The sequence below is a fragment of the Trachypithecus francoisi genome, unplaced genomic scaffold (assembly GCF_009764315.1).
Source record: "Trachypithecus francoisi isolate TF-2019V2 unplaced genomic scaffold, Tfra_2.0 Lachesis_group16, whole genome shotgun sequence".
Classification (NCBI taxonomy): domain Eukaryota; kingdom Metazoa; phylum Chordata; class Mammalia; order Primates; family Cercopithecidae; genus Trachypithecus; species Trachypithecus francoisi.
The window spans coordinates 60,515,061-60,531,639 of record NW_022681461.1 but is presented as its reverse complement, the minus strand read 5'-3'; positions in this window follow the sequence as shown (position 1 = coordinate 60,531,639).

The following is a 16,579-nucleotide window of genomic DNA, read 5'->3' as shown; positions in this document are numbered from 1 at the left end:
GTGTGCATGGAGGTGTTTACATTATTCTCTGATGGTTGTTTGTATTTCTGTGTTGTCAGTGGTAATGTCCTCTGTCATCTCTAATTGTGTTCATTTGGATCTTCTCTCTTTTATTCTTTATGAGTCTAGCTAGCAGTATATTTTATTAATTTTTTCAAAGAACAAACTCCTGGATTGATTGATCTTTTTGATGATTTTTTTGTGTCTCAGTCTCCTTCAGTTCAGCTTTGATTTTGGTTGTTTCTTTTCTTCTGCTAGCTTTGGTATTGGTTTGGCTCTTACTTTTCTAGTTCTTTTATTTGTGATTTAGGTTGTTAAATTGAGATTATGTCCTTTGCAGGAACATGGATGGAGTTGGAGGCCATTATACTTAGCAAACTAATGCAGAAACAGAAAAGTAAACACTGCATGTTCTTACTTATAAGTGGGAGCTACCTGATGAGAACACTTGGACATAGAGGGGAACACTGGGACCTAATGGAGAGTGGAAGTTGGGAGGAGAGAGAGAATCAGGAAAAAATCATTAATGGTTACTGTGCTTTAATATTTGGGTGATGAAATAATCTGTACAACAAACCCTCATGACACAAGTTTACCTATATAACAAACCTACATATGCACCCCTCAACTTATAAAATTAAACAAAAAAACCCCAAAATACACTAATTGCTAAAAAGTATATGAAAAGATGTTCAACATCACTAATGATCAAGAAACTGCAAATCAAAACTAAAGTTTTATATGACCTCATGTCTTTAAGGATGGCCATTTTATATATATATATAAAAAACCATTTTATATACATTTATAAAAAACCATACATATATATAAAACAAAAACAAAAAAGTTTTGGCAAGGATGTGGAGAAGTAGAAACTCTTGTACACTGATGGAAATATAAAAATATGCCTGGTATATTTATTATGGAAAACCATATAGAGATTAAAAAAAAAAAAATCTTCCAGATGATATAGTAAGCCCTATATATCTTCCAGATGATACAGTAAGCCCTATATATGAGTAATTGTCCAAAATAATTAAAATTAGGATCTCATGTATTTTTTGATCTCATTTGACTTTCTCATTGTGATGGAGACTCTATTTGAGCAGCTTCTTAAGAGAGAGGCTATGTAAGAGCAGTTAATTCTTCAGAACTCAAATGTTTGATAACTTCTTTAATCTACTCTGACAATTGATTGGATGTTTATCTGGGTATAGAGTTCTAGGTTAGAAAACGTATTTCATGATAACTTTTAAGGCATTGGTCCAATGACTGCTATCTTCTAATTCATTGTTACTAAGGATTTTAATATTAAGGACAGGGCAGTGGCTCACACGGTAATCCCAGCACTTTGGGAGGCCGAGGTGGGCAGATCACAAGGTCAGGAGTTCGCAATCAGCCTGGCCAATATGGTGAAACCCTGTCTCTACTAAAAATAAAAATTAGTTGGGTGTGGTGGCGGGCGCCTTTAGTCCCAGCTACTTGGGAGGCTGAGGCAGAAGAATCGCTTGAACCTGGGAGGCGGAGATTGCAGTGAGCCGAGATTGTGTCACTGCACTCTAACCTGGGCGGCAGAGAGAGACTCTGCCTCAAAAAAAAAAAAAAAAAATTAACGTTAAAATCTTTCACCACCTCACACTCTTTACCACTCTCCTCAATCAGTTGTACAACATCTCACTAATCTTCTCTTTTTCTGTTCCTAGTGTTTTAAAATGATAACCAAAATGTTGTCTTTAATCAATGTTTTGGGTGCAAGAAGGACTCTTTCATCTGGTAACGTTCGTTCTACTGTAAATTTTGGAAAGTTATCTAGAATTATTTTGTTAGTAATTTTCTCTGTTTTTTTTTCTTTCTATTCTTATTTCTGGAACTACTGAGCTTTTGAGGAATTCTTTCATGAGAGTAGGCTTGAGTCTCTATTGCCCCGTGTGCTTAATTGTGTGTGCTAGATTAGCTATTGATATATTTCACCTTCCAGTTTTCAAAAGAATACTGCTGAAGCATCCTCTCCTTTTTTCACAGCTCCCCCAATTCAAAAGAATTTATACTTTTTTTTTAAGATGTTATAACTGTAGTTTTAATGAATCTTATATGTGATGTTCACACCAACACTTTATCAGGAATAAGAAATGTACGTCAAAATTTTTTTAATTGAACTGCTGGAAATATTGTTTTAGATATTTCTTTGCATTATAATTTTCAGTTAGGTTTTGTTGTTTGTTTGTTTGTTTGTTTGCTTTGAAACGGAGTCTTGCTCTGTAGCCCAGGCTGGAGTGCAGTGGCACGATTTCAGCTCACTGCAAGCTCTGCCTCCTGGGTTCCAGCGATTCTCCTGTCTCAGCCCTCTGAGTAGCTTGGATTACAGGTGCGCACCACCACACCCGGCTAATTTTTGTATTTTTTAGTAGAGTTGGGGTTTTGCCATTTTGGCCAGGCTGGTCTCAACCTCTTGACCTCAAGTGGGCTGCCTGCCTTGGACTCCCGAAGTGCTGGCATTACAGGCATGAGCCACAGCTCTCGACCCCAGTTAGATAATTTGCACTCATTTTTATGTATGACACAGGAAACTATTTGTGTTAAAGGAGGGATTATTCTTCCTATAAATTAAGTACCCATTTTCTAATATCATATGACATTACATTCAGCAAACATTTAAAATAATAAATAAATGCAAGTTATTTTTTCTTTTATATCTCTTCATAATATATTACATTCATCTTTAACTTTTTTCTAAAATTTATGTCATAAAAAATGTAACAACCATATGGTATGTTTAGTTTTGTAAACCAAATCTTTTATTTGTGTTGAAAAACTATCAAAAATTAAAATAAAATAAATACAACTATCTTGATAGAAAGCAAACATTTCCAGAGTGAAAGGCACAGATTTGGAAATATAGGTGGAAAACATACAGTTAGATCATATGACTTATCAAAACTCACTCAGGTGGTTGCAAAGATCCTATGATAGAAAACTATCTAACACAGAGCCATATCCTCACAGTTACATGTATTATATTTTATTCTGAACTTTATATTTCTTACATTCAGGAAGACTTAGATGTCTACAGTTTGTGGGCACATCAGAGAAGCTTTTATTTTAGCTTGGTATTTCTCAGTCCCGGTAGCTGACTGGTCAAGATTGAAAAACTAATATAGAACTTGTTGAAATCAATGTTATTGATTTTTAATAATTTTGACTTAAGACTTATTATAAAGGCAACTATTATAACACAACTTGAGGAGGTAAAATAAATATTTTATGAAAGAATAAAATCATAATTAATATTTTTTACATTTATATCAAGAAATAAATGATAGATGTTAATTGGACACCTGCTTAATGCATGAAGATTTTCTTATTTCAAAGAGAAAACTCAATATTCCTAAGGTATAACATGTATTCTGGAGCAAAGGATCATCTTCAGTTAAACAACGTTAGTGTGGTTCATATTAAAACTGAAAATAATATGCTATTTGAAAATTGCTTATTATTTTGAAATCATATTTTAAAATTAGTTTTCTCACATAAATTATAAAATAATTCTGTAGGCAAAGTAGGTTAGTCTAATTATCCCCACATTAGGAGAATGTAAGACTTGGGAAAGTCAAGTAATTTGGCCATTAATATAAGTAATAATCACCAGGGCCTGGACCCAAAAACAGGTACTGTAATTTAAGTTTTTTATGCCTTATAGTAGTCACTTTGGGAGTAAAATTTTTAGAAATTATTTATGAGTAAAATTATGTATATGATGGAATGAAAAATATTCATTTCAACTAAAATATAAATGGACATACTCTTTTCTGCCTTTATGCTAGTTCTATATGTGATTAAAATGACTAGACATTTCGAATTTTAGAAGCATTAACTTCTTAGAGAGGTTGCAATTTTTTCTCTCAGTAGGTTATATTTCAAATATGGATATTAAATTAATCAATTCCAGTGATCATCCTAGCTTCTGCATCACAGATAGTTGTGAAAATTTATCTTGGTACTGATTATTCAAACCTGGCTTAATTTTGAGGCCATGATGTCTGTCATTTCTCGGGAGCCTCAAATCATTTTTTGGAGGGATTACAATGTATTGCTTTAAAAAAGAAAATAAAAGACAATTTTTCCATGGACCAGGGGGTGGGGAACTGGTTTCAGGATGATTCAAGTGCCTTACATTTATTGTGCACTTTATTACTATTATCATCACATTGTAACATATAATGAAATAATTATGCAGGTCACCATAATGTAGAAACAGTAGGAGCCTGGCGCTTGTTTTCTTGCGTCATCTGGATGTGATGGGAAACAGTGACAGATCATCAGGCATTAGATTCTCATAAGGAGCAAGGTACCTGTATCTCTCACATGCACAGTTTGTAATACTGTTCATGCTGCTATGAGAATCTAATGCCTCCACTGATCTGACAGAAGATGAAGCTCAGGCAGTAATGCTAGTGATGGGGAGCAGCTGTAAATACAGATGAAGCTTTGCTCCCTGCTCACTTGCTGCCCTGTGGCCTGGTTCCTAAACCAAGGTACTAGTCCATGGTCTGTGGGTTGGGGAACCCTTGGCCTAGATGATAGCTAGTTGGTATTGATTTTCTCTCCAGAGAACTGTTTTTCCATGTATCTTTTCGTTTTGTAGCACTTAGAAAACTAAAGCTCTTGTTTCTAAATCTGGCTTTCCACATAACCAGTCTTAATCGTAAATTGTTTTATCTGTAAGTGAAGTTAATATTATTTACTTATAATTACTTTGGAAATCATCAGGTTAAAATATTGTACACGTAAATAAAACACAAGTCTTAAAATCCTCTAAAACCAAAAACAATAATAGCGATAATAGTAGAGTTTTTTTTAACTATCTCAATAGTTTTCTGTAGGCATCTAAAAATTTTATAGAGGCCTAAAGAAAACAAGGCTTTAAAATGAATATAATAGCAGTTTTTCCGTACACAACAGAGGCAGAAGCCCTAGAGTTTGTCCTAAAGTAAATGAAGTAAATGTCTGCGGATTATAGAGTAAGAAAGAGCATTCTCACTGAATCCCAAGCACTTTACTACTTTTATTTAAATCCACTTATCTACATTTACTTAAATGTGTTTCTCATAAATGTTCTTTTAAGATTGTGTTGTTTAGAGATATATTTAACATTGTGTCTTGGATACTAGAGGATAAATTTTAAAAAATAGAAAAGTCATAAAAATATACCACACAAACCATTTGACAAAGGATACATACTGTGCATATCGCTGTGGTTTATGAGAACTTTGCTGAATTACTTTTACAGTAACTAGTTTTTGTCTTCAATTTAAGTATTGTCCCCACTGTAATTTCAGAACTTTCCCTTCAAAACTTTATAGTAAATGTTTTTACTTTTTTTCTATAAAATAACTGAGTAATAATACTTTGGAAGTACATAGCTTTTATTTTATTCTTCTTAATGATAGTAATTTCCAAATATTATGAAAAATGCTCTTGTGATTAAAGATTTAAAATGTGTGATATTTTTATAAGAAAGAAATTTTTCTGCATCATCTGAGATAATGTATGTAGCAATTACACTGCAAATGCAAAAACGTTATACCATATTAGATGTAATTTGTTACTTGATTGATCACATATTATTTTGGTTATCTTTATGTAATATAAGTATTTGCCTAGGATACATTCTAAATAATTTATGAATTTCATACTTAAGCATTTTTTTTAGCTTTGATGCCTCACCTACCACTTCCACTAAAGCTCAGAGTTAGGTAAGTGGAGACATTCAGTTAGCCTTGAGAAGTGATCCTTGGACACAGGAACAGGGGATTGAGGACAAGGAAATACAAGAAGGAAAACAATTGTTCTTCACAATTATGGAAAATGAGTCTTGATTATTTCATAACATTACAAGAAGCGATTTTGGATGCAGCTTACAATTTTCTGCCCAAATAATGAAATAGTACAACTTGGATTCAAAGGCAATAGTTGACCCTTAGCAGAGCTAATTGCCTTGCATCTCCAAGTTGCGCTTTTCTAAGTGCCAAGTGGATTGTTCCATGTATCCTGAGCCTTTGAATTAGAAAAGCTCTAGAAAAATTCAGATATAATGATGGGTAAGGTGCTTTCATGTTGCATCTATAAATTACTGTTGTTGGAGTAAAAGGTGGGAAAAGATGCGAGGCAGAGTCCAAGGTATGTATTATACAAAGGATGTGTCATGATGAAAGTCATAGATATGCTGTTAGATGATAGGTTTCTAAGGGATATGAGACCTGTTTTATAAGCTTTGTGACCTAGCAAAGAATTTGCTGCATACGTGTGAATTGTTTCCCAGACTCTACTCCCTGTGCTTCTTCTGATTTATGTTTCTGTAGCAGCATTCAGGTTCCCTACTGAGAGACCTTATGTCTGTCTATTTACTTTAAAACAAGATAAAAGTTACTCTCCATAGCCTGACATTCAACTTGAAAATGTGGTCCTAATCTAGTTTTCCAATCTATTTCCAGCTCCTTCTAAGACATCTCCCTCCCCTATCCTTTACTTTTTCTATGTATTCCAGAAGACCCAACTGAAATATCACATCCTCCCTTAAATTGACCTATTGCTTACATGTAAAAATAAAAGGCAGTAACATGAATGACTTGGATATTTAATTTTGGTATCCTCCTTATGGTGAGTGAGTGATATTTTGGGTTATTTTAATAAGTGTCGAAGAAAAAGGGAAAAATGTCATTTATTTTATCCTGCTTCATTATTTCCTCTTCCAAATAGACTCATTACTTTTACTAACTTTCACCAGATATTTGCAAGGCTTGTCACCTGCATAATTATTTTTATTCAAAAGAAATTTCAACACATTTTTTAAGTTATTTGAAACCAAAACACATTAATTATATGTAAAATATGCAATACAATGGGGTTCTGCAATACTACTTTAGTACCTTTTGTTGAAAAGCATAGCTTTCCTTATGCAATTTAGAGAGCCAACATTTTGTGTAGACTGTTTAGTCCTAAATTATGATATATTTCAATCTTATAAATAAAAAACAGGTCATAATCTAGCCTGCACCACTATTTAAGGACTTCAGAGTGTTTGATCCACTGAGATGGTGTTACACATAATATTGTTTTGGATAAAGAGAAAAATATTTATAATTGACTTGAAAAACTCATGATTTGTTAGTGAACTTGAGTGTAAATATTCTCTAATCTAACAAAATAGGAAAATAAGTGATTTTTCTCTTAACATCTATTACCTGTTGACATTTTCTAGACTCAAGCTTCATCTGACCTGGATCAAACTGTATTTTGTTGGAACTGCAACATACAAAGCATAGCCAACTTTTCAAAAAATAAACTATACTGGCTATGCAGTAAATAAGGGAAACTTCATTTTTATTTTTTTGGCTTCCTCATAAATTTATGTTTTAATACAAATAAAACATAGAGGGAAGATGTTCTGCCTTTCTTTTGGATAAGACTACTTGTTAAAGTTCACGGCAGCATAGTGATGTAGTGTAACATTATAAGGAACAGTGCTTTTTATATAGTTTCTTTCATTCACATGGCACATGCCTCCTCTACACACAATCTATACAAAGGAGTAGGGTAATATATGGCAATTCTTCAAATGTGTAGAGACACACGACAGTTTTTCAGAGAGGAAAAATAAACCTTTTCTCACAAAAATAACATTACTGTCAAAAGGAAAGACTTAAAAATATAACTTGTGGGAACTGTTTTTCAGTAAGTAACAACAGTCCCTTTTCTACCACCTAATGATCTAAAATTATATTTCTCCATAAAGTTGATTCCCAGCTGCTCCAAGAAATGTTAAGTATGATCAGCAGAAGAAGCTAGTTATCACAATGAACTGGTAGACATTTGTGACAGACTGAGGGCAAACTTCTCTCCTACTGTTTTACCAATTTGGCCTCATAGCTTTATGACAACCATAACTGACTATTCTGAGTACATTTTTAGTTGGTTGCATTTTTAGTTAGTGTATTATTATTCTTCCTACATTCTATGGATAAGCAAATTCATATTTTGAGAAAGTATTATTTATGGCTGAAGAATGTAGGTGCTGATTTCCAACAGATCTCAGTTTGCCATTTATCAGCTACAAAATCTTGAACTTCTCTTTAACACTTAGCAAGATTTCTCAATTAGTATAATGATAATGATAAATTACCTCATAGAGTTATTGTGATGATTAAAATTAATTGCTCCTATAAAACACCTAACTTACAGCTTGGTTCATTTCAGGAAATCAAAAATGTTAATTATTTTTTAATGTTATTATAAATACTATTGGAAATGGTGCTTTTTTAACTTTTAAGTTTAAGGGTACACGTGCAGGTTTGTTTCATCACTCAGATATTAACCCTAGTACCTATTAGTTATTTTTCCTGATTCTCTTCCTCCTGCCACCTCTCACCCTCCAAAAGGCCCCAGTGTCTGTTGTTCCTCTCCATGTGTCCATGTGTTCTTCTCATTTGGCTCCCACTTATAGGTGACAACATGCAGAATTTGGTTTTCTGTTCTTGCATTAGTTTTCTAAGAATAATGTCCTCCAGCATCATCCATGTTCCTGCAAAGGACATAATCTGGTTCTTTTTTAAAGCTGCATAGGATTCCATAGCGTATATGTACCACATTTTCTTTATCCTGTCCACAATTGATGGGGATTTATGTTACTCCTTGTCTTTGCTATTGAAAATGGTGCTGCAAGGAACATATGCCCGCATGTGTCTTTATGACAGGACAATTTATATTATTTGCTTATATGCTCATTAATTAACACATTTATGATATCATTATTTTGTTCCTTTTTTTTTTCTTTAAGGCTTGTAGTAAAAATTTAATGAGATTATGCATGTGAATTACACAATACTTGAACACAGTGAATAATCATTGACTATTTGTGTAGTATTATCTATTATAGTTAATGTTTCAGCTTATAGACATCATGCTAGTTACTCAAAGTGAACTTTTTATTGATCATCTGTAGTCATTCGACAAAAAGTTGGGGTTTTTTTTTTAGGGTGTTTATATACTGCTAAGATAATCCTGTATATTTTTCTCCTTATATAATTTTAATTTAATAATCTGAGATGTTCTTAATGTTTTGGATATTTTCAAGACAACTTTAAGACACAGCAATGTTCAAGTCCTTAGATTTCTGTGGTGTTCCTTTATGTTCTTAGCTTACCTGCTTCCCAGAATCTCTTGGAAATGCTATCATAATGGTGACTTGCCTAAGTGTATTTTACCTTGTGACATCATTATGTGCTTTTGGTGGTCTGTTTACCTTTATTTAGCAAGCCTAGGGAGTACAGTTCACAGTGGTATTCACTAGATACAAAAGTCAACTTTAGCATATTAAATATACAAAAAATACATCACTAGTAGAATATACCAGAATCCTTTTCTTTGGCCCCATATTTGATGCCATGTAGGTATTACCCAATTTTTTGCCATGTAGGTATTACCCAATTTTTAGCCCATTGCTGCTGTTATTGGTTATCATGCATTTCTTTTTTTTTTTTTTTTTTTTTTTTTTTTTTTTTTTTTTTTTTAGAGACGGAGTCTCGCTCTGTCACCCGGGCTGGAGTGCAGTGGCCGGATCTCAGCTCACTGCAAGCTCCGCCTCCTGGGTTTACGCCATTCTCCTGCCTCAGCCTCCCAAGTAGCTGGGACTACAGGCGACCGCCACCTCGCCCGGCTAGTTTTTTGTATTTTTTAGTAGAGACGGGGTTTCACCATGTTAGCCAGGATGGTCTTGATCTCCTGACCTCGTGAGCCGCCCGTCTCGGCCTCCCAAAGTGCTGGGATTACAGGCTTGAGCCACCGCGCCCGGCCGCATTTCTTTCTTTATTACATTCTCGTGTGATCTCAGAAAGTGAAGCAGATCTCCTCTGGAACTCAGACATCTCATTGACCCAACTCATCTTAACATACTTCTTCTTCTTTTTTTTTTTTTTGCTTTTTCTGAAAATGACTTTGTTCCAAATCTTCTATTTAATCCTTAAAAGCATCATGGCAATCTTTGAGGTACCTTATTTCCACAGACGTTATTTCATCTGCTACATGGAGAAATATGTAAACAGCAGAGTGAATTGCCCAGTAGCATGTGGTTTATGTGTTGTTTTGTTTTGTTTGTTTGTTTGTGTTTGTTTGTTTCACCGTAGGTCATGACGCCTTGTCAGATATGAGAAGTTGTGCAGATTTGTGCTGGTCACATTTCTCCTAGTTCCTTCTCCCTAGGCCCCAAATTGTGTTTCTGTAGTTGGTTTTGGAGATCTCCAATGTGGGTTTTTGTATGCATCAATTGTTTCAGATAGACTTAGATGCTTATAATGTTTTGTTGTGAGCAACCTTTTGTTTTATTATCTCCATTTCTCTTGCTACAGTGTTTAATTACTCATAAATCTATCCCTTGTAGTCTCCATCTCAAAAGTATTTGGTCAAATACTGAAATTCAAATAACTGTTCCTGTATGGTTAGGTGCATTTGCTGAGGAGAATCCCGAATCCCGAAATCTTGTAATCCAGGTATGTCTTTCTTTTTTTTTTTTTTTTTTTGAGACGGAGTCTGGCTCTGCCGCCCAGGCTGGAGTGCAGTGGCCGGATCTCAGCTCACTGCAAGCTCCGCCTCCCGGGTTCACGCCATTCTCCTGCCTCAGCCTCCCGAGTAGCTGGGACTACAGGCGCCCGCCACCTTGCCCGGCTAATTTTTTTGTATTTTTTAGTAGAGACGGGGTTTCACCGTGTTAGCCAGGATGGTCTCGATCTCCTGACCTCGTGATCCGCCCGTCTCGGCCTCCCAAAGTGCTGGGATTACAGGCTTGAGCCACCGCGCCCGGCTTGCTGGAGTTTTAAAAGGTATACAACTAGAAACCTGTTCTCCTTCACTTCAAATTTCTCCACCAAGTTTTCTGCCACTTGTTTCGGTTACAGCAATCACAGTTGCTGCCTTGAATCTCTTTAATCTCTCTGCCTTCTGGTAAAGCTGCCCTTCAGCGGGGCCTAGTCCTGCCCTCACCAGCTTCCTTCTGGGAGCTTCCCGGCTTCACCCATTATCACCTAGGGGCCCTTAGTTCTGCGGAGCAAGCCCTTCATGATACAGGTGGGCCCAGCGTTCCCCTTTTTTTGTGGTTCAGGGAGACCACAAATAAGCTAGTATCTGATTCCAAGTAATCAACAAAAAGCATTATTTTGGTTTGTTATCTGTTTGCTTTTCCTGACAAGTAAGAAAGAAAATCATTTTCAGCGTGAATTAAAATGGTAGAAAAGGAGTGTGAGATCTGAGTTCCAACTAACTACCTTAGGTAAGTTGCCTTATAAAACAGAAGTTTCGTGCATGACTATGAAGATCTCTAAACTTGTAATTTTTCTTTGATTATTGATTCATATTGAGAGAGGATACTTCCCTTGACCCCTTCACAGGACTCCTGAAGGAGTGGTTCACTTACTCAGCCTGCAGCTCTGATCCTCTCAGAGCAGGGGGAGCATGCAGGTGAATGGGTGCCAGAGCCAGGGCAAGCAAATGCTGCAACCTGCCCACTGTTCCTCTCTGGCAGGAGCAGGCTCTGTCCTGGTCCTGTAGCAGCATCCAAGCATGTTACAATATTCTTTTAGCTTTGCCATCTGGGAGGAAGTATCTGCGCCCCTAGGAGCCTCAGAGGGCATGTGTTAAAATCAGTGTTCTTTTAACATTTGCCTTTGTGGAGAGGTAAGCGTCAACCAGCTCAGTGGAGGGTAAGGGTGACAGCCTTTTACACCCTGCCCTCTTGGTACCTGAGTTACTGTCCGGCATCCAGGAAGAATCAGGCCCACGAATGAACTGCAGGTTGGTATATGAGGAGGATTTTATTGAGTGGCAGAACTGACTGTCAGCGGAAGGGCAGCTGGAAGAGGGATGCAGTGGGAAGACAATTTTCCCCTGGAGTTCTGCTACTCCCAGCTGAACTCTTCTCCAGATCCCATCATCAAGTCATTCCTCTGAAGTCAAGCTGCTTTTCTCCAACATCCGGCCACTTCTTTCCTTCTCTGCTGCTCCGTCTTGCTCCTCTGCCTGTGGAACTTACGGTTTTTTAGTCATACGTGGTGGGGCGTGGGATGGGCCAGGGTGGTTTTGAAAAGGCAACATTTGGGCAGGAAAACAGGGATGTGAAGTTCTCATTTAGGGCCATGAGTCCAGGCTTGAGATGGAGCCCTCACCCAGGGACCCCTCCCTCCTCTACCCAGTCCTTCCCTGCCTCCTGTTCATATCAAAATGATTGGATATTTTTTCAAACGGAAACAATTAAAAGTTTATGTAACAAGAAATTTATGTTTTAAGAATTCCCCATACACATTGGGGAAAATAATGGCTTTTTGAAGACATTAATAAATTTTAGAGTACAATAAACTACACCTTCTGTGTTAAAAATAGTTTTTCATGGCTTGTGATAGTGAGCAGGATTCCAAAGTAAAAACTCTTAAGACATCACATATTTAAAACTACAATAATGCTGAGTGACAGTTTGATTCGTATTTTTTGTGTAGGAAAAGAGGAAAAGGTGTATAATTTTGGGCAGAGTAATTAAGCCTCACTTACTGTTTCTGTTTTAGTATGTGAAAGGGTATTAGTGATATTAGAAGAACAAAAGAAAAAGGGTAGACACTAATGTCCTTCCCAATGTTGTGATGGTTGTAGGTAAGCAACCACACAGCCTGAGCAGCCAGTTCTGAAGTACTAAAATTATTGTTGTAATGAAATACACCTCGGTGGCCCAGATCTGGAATCTTTATAGCATACACTTTGATGCTGGGATAAGTTTCACTCTTTTCCACTGCAAAACACCGATGATCTTATTCTATTCATTTACAAAATCAGCTCAGTTTCTCTACTAATATTTTTCTTAATTCTGTGTATTCTACTTTCTGTGTCTCTTTTCTTGTTAGATGTTGGATGGCAGATATATCTGTAAGATAATAATTGTTTGAGGGAAGATCTGTATAATTTATCCTTTTTTTGATCAAAATATACAGTAAAAGCTTAGTAAGATGTTTTGTTTTTCAAGCAAAATAAACAGCATAATCAAATTTATCTGAAGTGTTAAGTTATATAGATATGTATTATTATTCTGAGTGCCAATTTAATGTGTATACTTACCATGAACACAAAATCCATTATTATACATTCTATACTTCCCAAATAATAGTGTAGCATTTTCTTTAGGTGTGTTCTTAGTTCTCCTTTTACCTATAAATTGAATGAACCTACAATTTATTGTTCAAACGGATAATCAAACTTTAAGACTGAAAACGAGACAAATTGCTACTGTATCAGATAAATGGGATCTAGCATGATGCTAAATATAAAATCTTTCATTATAGATATTTTTGAACAATTAAAGTATGCATTCATTGGCTTATGGATTTTCCAAGGCCATCCTATATAAAATAGCTTTTCCCAAAGATACTGTCTATTCTCCTCTAAGGTTTCTATTTCCTTTCTTTATAATTATAGCTAACAGATAATGCAATATAACTAATCTGTAAATCACTGTTCTAAGTGTTTTATATGTATAAATTTATTTAATACTCACAACACTTTGAGAAATATATTATTATATGTGATTTACAAACGAAGAAACAGAAACACACAGAGGCTTAGTAATGTGTCCAGTGACTCACAGATAATAAATGCAGGGTTTGGGGTTATGGGGGATACTAGGCAGTCTGCCTCCAGAATTTGTGGCAAAAAAACATGCAAAATTATTTCTACTTTCATACAACTTCTTGATGTATCGCATGGTATGTGTCTGTGTGTGTGTGTGTGTTTGTGTGTGTGTGTGTATCTATTTATCTTCTCTCTCTCCCCCAAATAGGATGGATGCTCTATAAGAAGACAGATTATGCATTTTAATGGCTTTTAAAACTGTTGTTTATAAATATCATATTTGACAGCAAAATAATGGTAAAATACTGAACATGTTTACCAGAATTAAATCTTAAATTGAAGCCTAACTATGAATATGACCTTACAAAATGAAGCAAACATTTGATAAGAGCATGGACAGTCTGCAGGAAGATGAAGTCACGTTGGGATCTGAGTTTATTTTCTGTCATCTCTAGGGAAACAATGCTTAAATCACATGCACAGGTGAAAAGATGTTATTTTATGTACTGATAATACAATCATGAAATAGTTATTGGAGGGAAAAACTATAGTGAGATTTTTGAAAGACAAAATACTAACTTGAAAAAAATTAACGTGTAAGTAACCAATTTGAATGCTTAGCAATGTGTAATAATCTATAAATTTTTTTTACAAATTTCAGAAAAACATTTATTGAATTAGAAATATTAGAATGGTATTAAATTACTTTAAGTTCACAATACAAAAACTTCACCATTTCTCAGTGAAACAGCTTTTCATTGAGATCTTATTCTGTGCATTTACAACTTTTCCTATTGTTTTTGTTAAAAGTCACACATACATCTTGCTAAATCTGGACATATGCGTACACTTGTGATACTATAATCACAGCCAAGGTACTAAACATATCTGTCACATCCATACATGTTCTTGTTTTCTTTGTGGATTTCAGGATTTTATGTGTGTCTTGTTTTTGTGTAAGAACACTTAACATGAGATCTCTCTTGTGAACATATTTTAAAGTGCACAATGCAATATTGCTAACTAAAACTAGTATGTTTTATATCAGATCTTTAGAACATATTCATATTGCATAACATAGACTTTATACCCCATTTTCCCCTCCTAGTCCCAGCCAACCACCATTCTCTATTCTCTGCTTCTATGAGTTTGACTATTTTGGAAACCTCATAAGGATGGATTCATATAATATTTGTCTTTTGTGACTGGCTTGTCTCACTTAGCATAATGTTATCTAAGTTCACCCATGTTGTTGCAAAGAACAGGATTTCCCTTTTTTTAAATTGCCTGAATAATATTCCATTGTAAATATTTACACTAATTTCTTTACTTATTGATCTTTTAATGGACATTTGAGTTGTAATAAAGGTGCTCAATTTAAAAGGTGCTTTTCTAACAAGGAAATGCAGTTTAAAACCACAGTGAGATAACACCTCACAACTGTCAGGATGGTTATTATCTAGTTTCTTAAATATTTTTCTTTTTTGAGACAGGGTCTCAGTATCTCCCAGGCTGGGTCTAGTGGAACAATCACGGCTCACCACAGCCTCAACCTCCTAGGCTCAGGTTAACCTCCCACCACCTCAGCCTCCTGAGTAGCAGGACTATAGGAACTCGCCACCATGCCCAACTAATTTTTGTATTTTTTTGTAGAGATGAGGTTTCTCCATGTTGCCCAGACTGGTCTCAAACTCCTGGGCTCAAGTGATCCACCAGCTTCGACCTCCCAAGGTGCTAGGATTAAAGGCATGAGCCACTGGGCCTGGTGGTTATTATCTAAAAAAGAAAAAAAAAAAAGAAAGAAAGAAGAAAAGTAACATATTGGTGCAGAGATGTGGTGAAGTTTAAACTTTTGTACACACTTTTGGTGGACATGGAGAATGGTTCAGCCACTATTGAAACCAGTATTCAGGTTGTTCAAAAAGTTAAAAATAGAACTACCATATGATCCAACAATCCTACCTCTGGATACACATTGAAAAGATTTCAAATTAGTATCTTGAACAGATACCTGTGCTTCTATGTTTATCATAGCATTATTCACAATAGCCAAGATATGGAAACAGTCCACACTGTCTTGATCAATGTAGCTTTAGAGTAAAGCTTGAAATCAGAAAGAGTGAATTCACAATTGTTATTTAAAAAAAATCATTATCATTTTAGATCCTTTACATTTCCATAGAGATTGTGGAGTAAATTTCTGCCTAAAAGGACTAGGGATTTTGATTGGTTTTATTAAACTATAGGTCAACTTGAGAACTGATATGTTAACGATACTGAATTTTCCAATCAGTGCACATTTAGGTCATGTTTATTTAATTTATACATGTTTTAGTTTTAATATACCAATCTTATGAATATATTGTTAAATTTATCACTAAGCACTTCAAAATTTTGGCACTACTTTAAGTGGTGTGTATGTTTCAATTTCATTTCCAATTGCTCATTGGCAGTAAAATAGAAAATATTTTTATTGATATTCTATCCTGAAACTTTGCTATGCTTATTAATTCAAGCAAGTGTTTTGTGAGCTTTTACACCTAGATGATCATGTAGTTTATGAAAAAAAGAAAGCTTTGTTTCATTTTATGTAAACTCTTTTCATTTTTTATCTTTCTTTATTTTGATTCCACAACTTCTTGTGACAAGAATAAAAAAGTGAGAACAAACATCTTTTTTTTCTTGAAATTAAGAGAAAATCTGTTAGTTTTGAATAATAAACATGACGTTGATAGAGGAGGTAGAAAAAATTGTGTAGGCAGATAGTGAGGGTAAAAAAAAAGTCCTTTGCAAAGCTTCCCTTCTAACAAAAACCAGTCCAATAAACTTTTATTATTTTTTCTAACAAACAGCAACCTGAAAAAGTGAGTTGCAAACATAGATAGGCAAGCTAGAAGCTTACACAGGATAATGCTGGCAGCTG